General features: G+C 40.5%; 1 long non-coding RNA gene across 2 annotated transcripts in view; it reads left to right on the top strand.

Annotated features, from left to right (window-relative positions):
* The window catches only part of LOC134350671 (uncharacterized), a 42,461-nt gene that overhangs the window by 16,939 nt on the left and 13,055 nt on the right, over positions 1–12,467 (top strand). For both annotated transcript variants that reach the window (XR_010018959.1, XR_010018960.1), the window contains exon 2: positions 4,696–4,768. This is a non-coding gene — a long non-coding RNA (uncharacterized LOC134350671). The remainder of the gene's footprint in view (positions 1–4,695; positions 4,769–12,467) is intronic.

The following is a 12,467-nucleotide window of genomic DNA, read 5'->3' as shown; positions in this document are numbered from 1 at the left end:
CCAAATGCAAACAAGTGGGACTAGTTCAGGAAAGGACTTTGGTTGGTATGGATAAGTCGGCCAAAGGGGCTGTTTCTGGGCAGTATAACACGATGACTTCAGGACATTGCATGGAGTGTAGATGTCAATTTTAAAAATGTTGTAAAATTTTGATGGCATCAGGATTAGCTGTGCAGCTACTTCCCAACATGTCAATCAAAGGACGAAGAAAAGAAAGAGTCTGGATTTATATAGCACCTTCCTCAGTCTTACAGAGTCCCAATATGTTTTCCACTCCATTGTTTTTGAAATGATGTCATTGTTGTAATGTGGGTAGCATGGGAAAAATATTGTTTGCATAGTCAAATACCATTGACTTGACCTTTTCTTTAAATATTGATTGAAGTATAAATATTGAAGATCCTCCCTGGATTTCTTTGAAGATTGTCATAGGGACTTCAGAGAGGAGAAGAGTCTATAGTTCAACATCTCATCCAAAAATGGTAATCCATGCCCACTATAGCAGCACACCAGGATCAGATGATGTGCTTACGTCATTGAAATAGGGCTTCAAACATTCTAGTGCACTCATTTGAGTCCCGATTGATATCATAGCTTAAAAAGTGCCCGACGTTAATCTTGTCATGTAGAAGATCATTGTACTTGATCATTTTCTGGGGAATAAGTCCCACTGAAAGCTGGTACAAAGATTTGACCCACTTTGCTGATGCCTTGAATTCATTGACACTTAAGTGGTCTTTGAAGGCGAGGATAGTCAGTTTAGTTCCTTTGCATATACTGTATGTGAAAAGGAATTTCCTTTTGCAGGGTCTGAATTTACAGAGCACTGGCCAACAATAACTGAGGAGCTAATATTTGGAATGGGAAACTTCTGCCCATAGGAAGTACTTAGAACAGGAAGTTATTGTCCACAATTACATCAGTGGTTTGCATGTGACATTGCCGACGCCAGCAGCTTTCCACAGTTAAGGCAGAGCTGAACGGAATGACAACTGATCGGCCTGTTCTTTCATCAGTTCAACGAAGCTGAGAAAAGACTGCTACCTATTCGCTATTGGACTTACTGCCTGCATTGTTCCTCTGTTTAAAAGGATACACATATGCATATATGCACACGCATACTGCATATAAATGTATATGTAAAGTGCCTATAAAAAGTATTAGATTATGAAGACACGTAGTCCTCTTTTATTGGCATTTAGTAATGCATGTATTAAGAAATGATACAATATTTCCTCCGGTGTGATATCACAAAACACAGGACAGACCAAGACTGAAAAACTAACAAAAACCATATAATTATAACATATAACATATAGTTACAACAATGCAACAATACCATTGCTTGATGAAGAAGTCCATGTGCACAGTAAAAGTTCAAAGTCTCTCAAATGTCCCACATCTCACGCAGACGGGAGAAGGAAGAAAAACTCTCCCTGCCATATCCAACCACAGTCCGACTCTGAGTTATCCGAAAACTTCGAGCTCTGATCAGTCCTCCGACACCGAGTACTGAGCGCCATCTCTATCCAAGCGATTCAACCTCCATCTTGGTCGCGAACAGTAGGCAAAGCTGGGGACTTTGAGGTCTACCCTCCGAAAGATTCCAGACCGAGCAGTAATGACAGCAGCGAACAGGCGTTTCAGAAATTTTTCCAGATGTTCCTCTGTGCTTTCACGTCCATCTCCATCAAATCAGAAATTGTCCATGGCCCCTATTTAACAAATACGATATCATTTTCACCGGAGGGCTGCGCACGCGCGACGCGCTGCTTCTCCTCTCCTCCCGTTATTCACCCCCCCTTGAAAGTTTTCATGTTTTATTGTTTTACAACATTGAATCCCAGTGGATTTAATTTATCTTTTTTTGACACTGATCAACAGAAAAGGACTCTTTTGTGTTCTCATACAATTCTTTGTGCTACTTGGCGGTAGAGGTCATGGTTTTGGGAGGTGCTGTCAGAGCAGCCTGGGTTATGTACTGCAGTGCACTTTGTAGATGGGATTCATAGTAGCCGCAGTGAATCTGTGGTAGAGTGCGTGACTGTGGTGATGGGATGCTATTCAAAGAAGCAGCTTTGTTGTAGGTTCATCCTATGGGTTTGTGTAATAATCCATCTGGATTGATTTCTGCTGGCAGGTTTATCACCATGGTTGGTGCTTTCAGTTACACCATTTCCCAGATGCTAACAATTATACAATCAGAGGTCCAACCAGCACGATAACTATAAATCACCCTGTGCCTAAGTTCTCTGGCCATGTTGATGATTATTGCCAGAGAAGAGATTTGTGATGCATCCCACCTCTAATTTTAGATTACTGTAAATTGTGGGATGCAACAAGATAGTCTCCACACTGTAATTAAAGGGGTGGTTTCTGCAATCCAGTATTCCAAGCGGGGGCACATCTGAGAAAATGCTGGCAGCACAAGGGGTTCTGGAGTCTCAAGCGTCAAAGTAAATTTAGAACAATTGCATACTTCTACTCCCTACTCGTCCGAGTGGATAAATTTGATCACTCCCTTAAATTAGTTCCTCAAAAAAAAAAAATCAGTTCTTGCAAAAAGGCATCAGTTCCCATTGATACAGTACACTTCTATTTTTGTTTTCCTTCTTATCATTGCAAAATGTAACTTTCTTCAACACTTACTGTAAGGGGCTAAGCCTCTCAGAGTTTCTCTGAAACCCTCCAATCCTACAGGCTGCACAATTGATGGCTGCCACCATAAGAGAAGAAGCAGAGATAGCTCCTGAAATGATTACTCTTTGACTCTATTTCTGCAAAGCAAGTTAAGCTTGCTCAATCAATTTGGTGTGTGAGTGCATCATGCGCCATGGTGTTAAATCACTCAGAGCAACTTTAATCCACAGTCTGAATTGAACTATCACATCTCAGGCAGGATAGTAATTAACCAGCCACAATTGTACTCAGAACCTCTAGGCTAGGGAGGGTAAGAAAAAATAATCAGAATGGGATCTTGCTTCTCATTGCTATCCAGTGACTCCCAAGAAGAAGACTTGCATTTTTTTAGGATCCTTCACAAGATTGATATTAAGCGCTTTTAGTGTAAAGCAGGAAATACAGCAACCATTTTCTGCATAGTATATTAGATTAGATTAGATTATGAGGATACGCAGTCCTCTTTTATTGTCATTTAGTAATGCATGCATTAAGAAATGATACAATATTCCTCCGGTGTGATATTACAGAAACACAGGACAGACCAAGACTGAAAAACTAACAAAAACCACATAATTATAACATATAGTTACAACAGTGCAACAATACCATAACTTGATGAAGAACAGGCCATGGCACAGTAAAAATGTTCAAAGTCCCACATCTCATGCAGACGGGAGAAAACTCTCCCTGCCATGCCCGACCACAGTCCGACTCTGAGTCATCCGAAAACTTCAAGCTCCGATCAGCCCTCTGACACCAAGTACCGAGCACCATCTCTGCCGAATGCTTCGACCCCAGCCTCGGTCGCCAGCAGCAGGCAAAGCTGGGGATTTTGGGGCCTTCCCTCCGGAGATTCTCAATCGCACAGTAGCAGCGGCAGCGAACCGGGTATTTCAGAAATTTATCTAGATGTTCCTCTGTGCCTTCTCACGTCTATCTCCATCAAATCAGAATTGTGCACAGCATCCTACTTACAAATACGATATCACTTCACCAGAGAGCTGCGCGCGCTGGGTCGCACCGCCATCTTCTCCTCCCGCCAATATTCTAACAATAAAAAAAAATCAAAAAAGAAAATGAGCAGGAAAACACTTTTAGTGATGTTGATTAAAGGATAGTTATTGGTCAGAATACTGGAGACATCCTCCTTGTTCTTCTCCAAGTTAACAGCAAGAGTTATTTTGCGTTCAGCAGAGAGAACAAACATAACATCAGTTTAATATGTTGGCTACAAAGCGTCATTTCCAGTATGTGTCCAGAATTTCTTTGATTCGTTGTCTTACTTGCACTCCTTCACTACTGTACTGCTGTTTCATCCTTGATGTTCACACTCAAGTCTCCAATGAGCTTGAGCCCACACCTACTAGCTCAAAGGTAGGCTTGCTTATTCTGATACCTCAACTAGAGAATGTATGCATGTGGGAAAGGACCAAATACAACTAGAGTGCTTACCAGCATCCTAAAATAGCCCAGCCGTGCTTGCATTTGTAGAATAACAACAGATGCCTCTGTGAAACCTTTCCCTTTATGATCAGAACCTCCAAGTTCAACCAAAAAATGTGCCGCTTGACAGTAAACAAGTTCCTTGTAAATCATTTCTAATTACTTTGAAAATTGCTATCACCTACTTGACAGTAGATAATACAGTTAATTAGTTTTTCATGTGCTCTATTGAGCATGATCTAAATGATTTATTAACTTTTTTTATTATTGATTAATAATCTTAATGTGATAGTGGAAATATGTCAAAGTCCTTTACCATATTTTGCCTGGAGACTAGACTATGTCATTGTTGTGTAACCACTCAGATTAGTCATAAGGGAACAATTTTTGAATATTTTTCAAATAATGCGTGACTCACCAACTTTATATTTGAAATGCCAGTACCTTTTCGTTTATAATTTTCGTACATACCTGCAGGTAAAGCGAGATAGCGTGAACAACAGTTCCACTTTGCCTATGACTCTGTTGTTTTTGATTTAAAAATAAATGATGTTTCTTCTTTGTATCCAGTTCATGAATGCTTGACCATCTCTCTGAAGAAGAATCTTCAGAACACTCCTTAAAATTGACCTCCTTGATAAAAGTTGAGTATTTACTATAAATTTTACTGTATTTGTTCAATTGTTTTGGTTAATACACCTCTAAAGGAAACTGAGATTGTTACTGTGCTACAGAAGATGCAGATAGTTTATTTTTTAGCATGTAGGCCACCCCCAGGTTATAAACATGTGATTTATGGACACCCAACATACAAACAAGCTCCCATAATATTATTAAATTCAAAAGTCCGACGTAAGTACAAATATTTGTTCCTATGAACTACAGAACTAGTTTCCCCTCTCTCTCCACTTTAGTATTTGTTATTTCTTATCAGTCTTATGTACTTTTAATGCCATCCATTACAACACTATAGCTGTACAGTTACCATATTAAGCAATTGTTTCTTTTTCGGCTTGCAAACAAAATTAACTCATGGCTGTCTGTAAAAATAGAACTCGCTTATTACCTGGGGTTGACCCGTACTGTTTCCCACTTGTAATAAATGGAACTTCTGAGTTACAGTAGCCGAGAGACATTGTAGTTTTGCAATTCATCCAGTTCAGTCCAATGTGTAGTGCATTCTTGCCAACTTGCAAGATTTATGATCCACAAGCAAACTATATGGTAAAAGGAGGCAGTACAATAGCATCACGGTTAGCATGACACTATTACAGCGCTTATGACCAGGGTCATTTCCACTGCAGTCTGTGAGAAGTTTGTACATTCACCCCGTGACTGTGTTGGTTTTCACCACGTGCTCTGGTTTCTTCTCACATTCCAAAGACATACAGGTTAGCAGGTTAATCAGTCACATCGGTGTAATCGGGTGGCAAAGACTCATTGAGCCAGAAGGCCCAGTTGCTGTCCTTAACCTATAAATAAAATAAGAAATAAATAAAGTAATTGTACCCAGCTAATCAAGCATTTTTGTGTATCTACATTATAACAGAGGAAAAATGTCACTGTCCAAATCTTCCAATAGGATTGCATCTTCTGAATCCTTGCTGAACCTGATATTGCTGATACATTGGCCTTACTCAATAATGTAAAATTGTTCATAGTGAGTCAAAGAAGATAATGGAAATAAAGATATGTATAAATGAGGAGCACACTGTCTACTCCTTCAAAAGCATCCTGCAGGAACCTTTCTCCCTATCTAAAACTCTGACAGCTTTTAAGAGGCTCTTAGATAGGCACATGAATACGCAGAGAATTTGTTTGGCACATGATTGTGTTGCGATGCTGTACTGTTCCAGGTTATGGATTCCATGTTCTAAAGCTGAAGCTAGAGCCAATAGAGAAGCTGGCCTCAGTCTATTGCTGGAATTGACAATGGATGACAATTGTGTTGATGATCAAGTGCTGAGTGTGTCAAGTTAGGTCACTGCCTGATGAAAAGTCACCAACTGAAATTTTAACTCTGTTTCTCTCTCCAAGGCTACAATCTGGCCGGTATTTATTTATTTGTTTGTTTACTGGTTCTGGATATTTGTCCACCCCTACTGCCTTTGAAGACTTGTAGCTTCTTGAATCTTTGTGGTCCTTCTGGGCAAAATATTTTCTGAATGAGGCTGAGTAGGGAGTTCCAGCATTTCGATCAACTAAAGTCATTGGTTCATACATTTGTAGTGTGAACATTCCTTTCTAAGTTGTTGAGGTCTCCCTGAAGGCAGGCACAATTGTTTCATTTGTTGTGAAGATGAAAGTGGAACTCTTGCATAGTAGGGGAATTAAGGGTTATGGGGAAAAGGCAGGTAGGTGGAGATGAGTCCATGGTCAGATCAGCCAAGATCTTATTGCATAGTGGAGCAAGTTCATCTCCTGCTCACATTTCTTATGTTCTTATTAACTGTACAATGTGCAATCACCAATGAATATTGCCTTTTCTAACTTTCTTATATAAAGAAGATCATTGATGTAAAAGCTGAGTCTTAAGATCATTGGGCCTAGGATGCTGTCCTGAGAATTTCCTGCAATTACATCCTGGGATGAGGCTGATTAACCTGCATCAACCCTGGTGCAAGGTATGACCGATGGAGTGCTTTCTCCTCGATGTCCGTTGACTTTGGTGAAATGGTACCAATCCGTTGGAGGGCAAATTTGACCAGAAGCAGCTGTCACAAGGAATAAAGGTGTTATGCTTTGTAAGTTTATAATTCAAAGGAAAACACGGGAGTCCGAAAATGAGAGTCTAGCTTCAGGTTTACTTTTAAGCGAGGCACCCACGTAACACAATGATGACGTATGCAATTCATGTGTTTATACATATCGTCATCGTTGTCGTCTAAACCCTTAGTGCCTAGGTGGCACATGGGGCCTCTGTTTATACATATAACCCATAAAGAATTATTTAAATGAATAAGCTCAAGGGCTTAGCCACTAAAGTTGCTGTCTCGCAGTGCCAGAGACCCAGGTTCACTCGTGATGTATGGAGTTCACACGTTCTCCCTCTAACCACACAAGTTCCTTCTCAGTGTTCTGGTTTTCCCCCCAAATTCCTAAATATGTGGGCTGGTAGGGGACCTCTGTATATTTCCCCTTGTGTGTACAGGTAGGTGAGTGGTACAACGTGGTGGGATTTGATGAGAGTAAAACATTGATGAATGTATGATTAATGCAAGTAGATGGGTTGATGGTCAGTGGTGGGATGAAGCACCCGTTTCCATGCTGCAGCTTTCTATCACTCTGAAAACTCAATGAGGATTGACTCCCTACCCTTTAATGGCCCCACAGCAGGCAATAAAAACTGTCTGTTGACTGCTTGCTATGAGCCAAGCCAGAGCTCAACATGATTGTTGTTCAGATCCACACCCAGAGTTTCACTTCTGAAACACAAGGTAGAGTGAAGTATGCAAGAATTGACATGTCAATACCTAGGGCGCCTCTCCGTCATGAGAAGATTAAAGCAGCTTTAGCCAATAATTTTTTAAAAAGCACCCAGCATATATGGCACTGCTCCAGAAGTCCCAAAAACATCATGTACATGTACAAATGTGGATATTTCTCACTGGTGCTGCCAAGATACTTTGAAAAAGAAATTTGTCTTTGGTTGATGATATTAAAAGAGTATTGGACAACACTGAATGTCATAGATGGATCAGTTTGGCACAGGGGAGTGGATCAAGCCAACTGACACAAAGTCCAGCAGAAAATAGCCCAACGGTGACTTAAAATTCTCAACACCAAATCGTGCAATGACTGAATCATTAGGATAGTCAGAATTTCTTTGCCTCTTCATAAACTGGTTCAATTGATGTCTGGCAAATCAACAGCACCTCTTTCACCTCAGACTGTTGAAGAAGTTTGGTATGGGCCCCCAAATCCTAAGAACTTTCTACAGGGGCACAATTGAGAACATCCTGACTGGCTGCATCACTGCCTGGTATGGGAACTGTACTTCCCTCAATCACAGGACTCTGCAGAGAGTGGTGCGGACAGCCCAGCGCATCTGTAGGTGTGAACTTCCCACTATTCAGGACATTTACAAAGACAGGTGTTTAAAAAGGGCCCGAAGGATCATTGAGGATCCGAGTCACCCCAACCACAAACTGTTCCAGCTGCTACCATCTGGGAAATGGTACCGCAGCATTAAAGCCAGGACCACCAGGCTCCGGGACAGCTTCTTCCACCAGGCCATCAGACTGTTTAATTCAAGCTGACACAACTGTATTTCTATGTTATATTGTTGTGCATACTATTTATTATAGATTACTATAAATTGCACATTGCACATTTAGTTGAAGACATAACGTAAAGATTTTTACTCCCTATGTATATGAAGGATGTAAGTAATAAAATCAATTCAATTCAATTCAATAAATGGTCGGACTGAGACTGGGATATTGTTGGCATTATGGAAACGTGACTAAGGGAAAAACAGGGCTGATAGTTTAATGTTCCAGAGCTCAGGTGCTTTCGGTAGGAAAGAGGAAGAAGAAAGAATGAGGGAGGAGTTGCATTTTTATTAAGGTGTTGTCACAGCAGTAGTCAGAGATTAAGTTACTAAAAGATCATCCAGTGAGGTTTTATAGGTGGTGAGAGATAAGCACAGGATTATCACATTTTTGGGGTTGTACTATAGGTCACCAAATAGTCAATGGCAATTAGAAGAACAAGTATGCAAGGGGATTGCGGATGTTTGTTAGAATCCAGGTAGGCCTTTCACAGTGAATTCAGTACCCTGGGAAATATTGTAAGACAGAGAGACCTTGGAGTTAAGTAACTGGTTCACTGGGAGTGGAGTCAGAGGGCAGGATATAAAGTATAAAAGTTCTGAGTTCATGGTGCAGTTGTACGAGATGTTGGTGAGACCATTCTTGCAGTATTGTGTTCAGCTTTGGCCCCCCTGCTATAAAAAAGATGCCAAAAAGTTGAATTGGAAAGAGTGCAGAGAAAAATTTACAGGGATAGTGCCGGGACTTAAGGGATTAAGTTATAGGGGAAGGTTGAACAGGGTAGGAATTTATACCTTAGAGCATAGACAACAGAGAGGTGATCATTTAGAGTTATATAAAATCATGAGGGCCTAGATAGGGTGAATGCAATCAGTGTTTTTCCCAGGGTTGGGGAATCAAGAACAAGAGACCATAGATTCAAGGTGGGAAGTGCAAGTTATAACAACGAGAGCTGCATCTTTTCTGTACAAATGGTGGTATCTACAGTATGTGGAATGAGCTGTTTGTGCAAGTGGTTGAGGTAGATACCATTACAACATTTAAAAGACAATTGGACAGGTATATGATTGGAAATGTTTAGAAGATTATGAGATAAATGCTGGCAAATGAGACTAGCATGGATGGGACATTTTGGTCAGCATGGAGCAGTTGGGTCAATGGGCCTGTTTCTTTGCTGTGTTGGGCTATAATCTATGGCTCCAACTTGCTGTATAATTTGGCTGCCTAGCAAATGTTTCCATCATGAAAGAGCTACCAATTTTGATTGTGAAACAAAGCACACACTATAGTACAACTTGTATGACTGCTCGTATTGAATATAACTTGGGCACATGTATTACAGACAAGTGTGCAGAGCACACTTCAGTAAGTCATCATCAAAGAATTAGATTATTTTATTATTAACAAACTGTTATTTGTGAGAGCTCGTTGGAACGCTTGACAATGTTCTCTCTTATAAAAGTAGATTCATATCTAAGTACTCCATTGGCTTGGGAGCTTGAGAAGGTTGTTGAAGTAGGTTTAATGGGTTGCTGTACTACATGGAGATTGAAGCTTCTACAACAGTGATGAAGGGAGTGGACAATGAATCTAATGAGATGTCACTGATATGGACAACTACTCTGTGTTGTGCAGTGTCAATATTCAAATCAAAGAACTGGCATTTCGTTGTGAATCTCTGTCAAGTGTGATAGACGAGGGACCTTGAGACAAAAGGGGAAGACGTATTTGACACAAGAGGTCTGCAGATGCTGGAAATCTTGAGCAACACACACAAAATACTGGAGAACTTCAGCCAGTCAGGCAACTTCTACAGATGGAAATTAACTGTTTTTAAACATATTTGGTAACATCCCACCTGGAAAAATCAGCCTCTTCAAAATAAGCAAGTTATACATCAATAGGATCAGTGTGGAATTTTCCACCAGGAATTGACAAGGGAGGCCACAGCTGCTAAGGAAAAACAGGCTTACAGACTTTAAGATGCCCTGGGAGAAAAATTTGAAACTTCACAGACCAGGAGGAGTAGGTCACATACGTACCCCATGATCGAGACCACCACTCCTTTAAGTGAGAATTCTTTCTACCTACTCTCCGACAAGTAGCCACTCGTTACATCATTCTTGGCATGAGATGGTTTAGTGCCATTTAAGTGAGGCCTGACCGTATCATTGTTTGCTGCTTTGGTTCCAAAAGAGAGATTGACACCGGAAACCCACACCAAATTAAAACCCACCCAAAGAATTCCCAATTTCTGCCACTCATTAAAATCACAGGGTCCCATAAGTGAGCTTCCTAAAAATGCAATTTTTTCAGTGCTAGTGAGAACCTGGCAGCAAAGCATGCTGTCTCGATACTTCACTGCTGATTAAGCAGCCAGTGAACCACGTCATCAGTACAAATGCTGAAGAGACCACCAAACCATCCCTAGAGTGTGCAATTGTCAAGAAGAATATCCCAGTGACACGAGAAAGAGGTGCAGGTTACTAATAACACCCTGAATTTGTTTTAGAATGCAGAGGCGAACTGATATGAGTCATTAAGAAGGTGAAAGGATTTAGTTGAGTTTACTTGGTGTTGTTTCCAAATATCAGGAAGTACGATCTGCCCCAAATAAACCTTAAAGGAGCAAAGAAAAAAACGCTGGAGGAACTTAATGGGTCAGGCAGCATCTGCATAGGGAAAAGGACAGCCGATATTTTAGAACCTGAAATGTTGACTGTCCATTTTCCACCATAGGTGCTGCCTGGCCCACACAGTTCCTCTTGTAGTCTGTTTATTCTTGTTCCAGCTTACAGTATCTGCAGTCTCCTGTGTCTCCAAACATGAAAGCAAATTCAAATGAGCATCTATACCCAGAGAAGTTAAAGTTTGGAATTCAGTCCCACAAAGAGCAACTGAGGTGAACAATTTACAGGAAGGAATAGAAAGATATGTTGATGAGATGAGTAGGTTAGGAAAGAATTGTGTTGAACAGTAGCATGGATCAAATGAACTAAGGGGCTTCTTTCTATGCTGCAGAATCTATGTAACGTCTATCGTAGCATCATAGCATCCCATTGACATATCGTTCAATTCCTCTTGTGTATTTATCCTCAAAAGCATCTAAACTAATCACCTTAGTTACTGCTTCAGATTCTGACTATTTTACTTTACCCAATGTGGTGATGGCAAAGGCTTCTGTTCCCAAAGTAAATTTTAGTGACATCACAAAGGCAAAGATGACTAATTGTAATGCCAGATGGTTCTTTAGAAATCCTCCAGCCACAATGATACAACACGAAACACACAAAGTCTGTAAGTCTGGCTGGTGTGAGCCCAGGACACCATCAATAAGGTGCCTACTTCATGCTGCATTGAGAACTGAAGAAGGCTCTGATCCACCTGTACTAGGACTAACTAGGAACACAGCAGCTCAGATAGCATCTCCAGAGAAGGTTAAACAGCCGATGTTTCAGGCTGGGACTCTTCATGAGCATCTGCTAGATGCTGCCTGACTTCCTCCAGCATTTTGTGTGTATTGCTCTGGATTTCCAGCATCTGCAAATTCTCTTGTGTTTATGATGCACCAGGACTAAACTGCCTACTGTAAGGACAGAAGTTGGGTGCACTCAACCAGTCCCTCCCCCACTTCTTTGCAAACATGTTGTGATGCTGACTCATGGATAGTACCATAACGTGATATGTATTCTGAAACATCACTGTCATTTCAGCCTTGGAGAGGACTCTGTCACTTTAATTTATATACTGTATATATATTTACAACATTGAATCACAGTGGATTTAATTTGGCTTTTTTTAACACTGATCAACAGAAAAAAACTTCCATGTCAAAGAGAATACAGATCTTTACAAAGTGATCTAAATTAATTACAAATATAAAACACAAAATAATTGATTGCACAAGTATTCACCCCCTTTAATATGACACACCAAATCATCACTGGTGCAGCCAATTGGCTTTGGAAGTCCCATAATTAGTTAAATGAAGATCTGTTTTTGGAGACCTGTGTGCAGTCAAAGTGTTTCAATTGACTGTAGTAAAACTACACCTGTATCTGGAAGGTC

The sequence above is a fragment of the Mobula hypostoma genome, chromosome 8 (assembly GCF_963921235.1).
Source record: "Mobula hypostoma chromosome 8, sMobHyp1.1, whole genome shotgun sequence".
NCBI classification, from domain to species: domain Eukaryota; kingdom Metazoa; phylum Chordata; class Chondrichthyes; order Myliobatiformes; family Myliobatidae; genus Mobula; species Mobula hypostoma.
The sequence above is the reverse complement of the archived record's forward strand: the minus strand, read 5'-3'. Positions and strand labels throughout refer to the sequence as shown.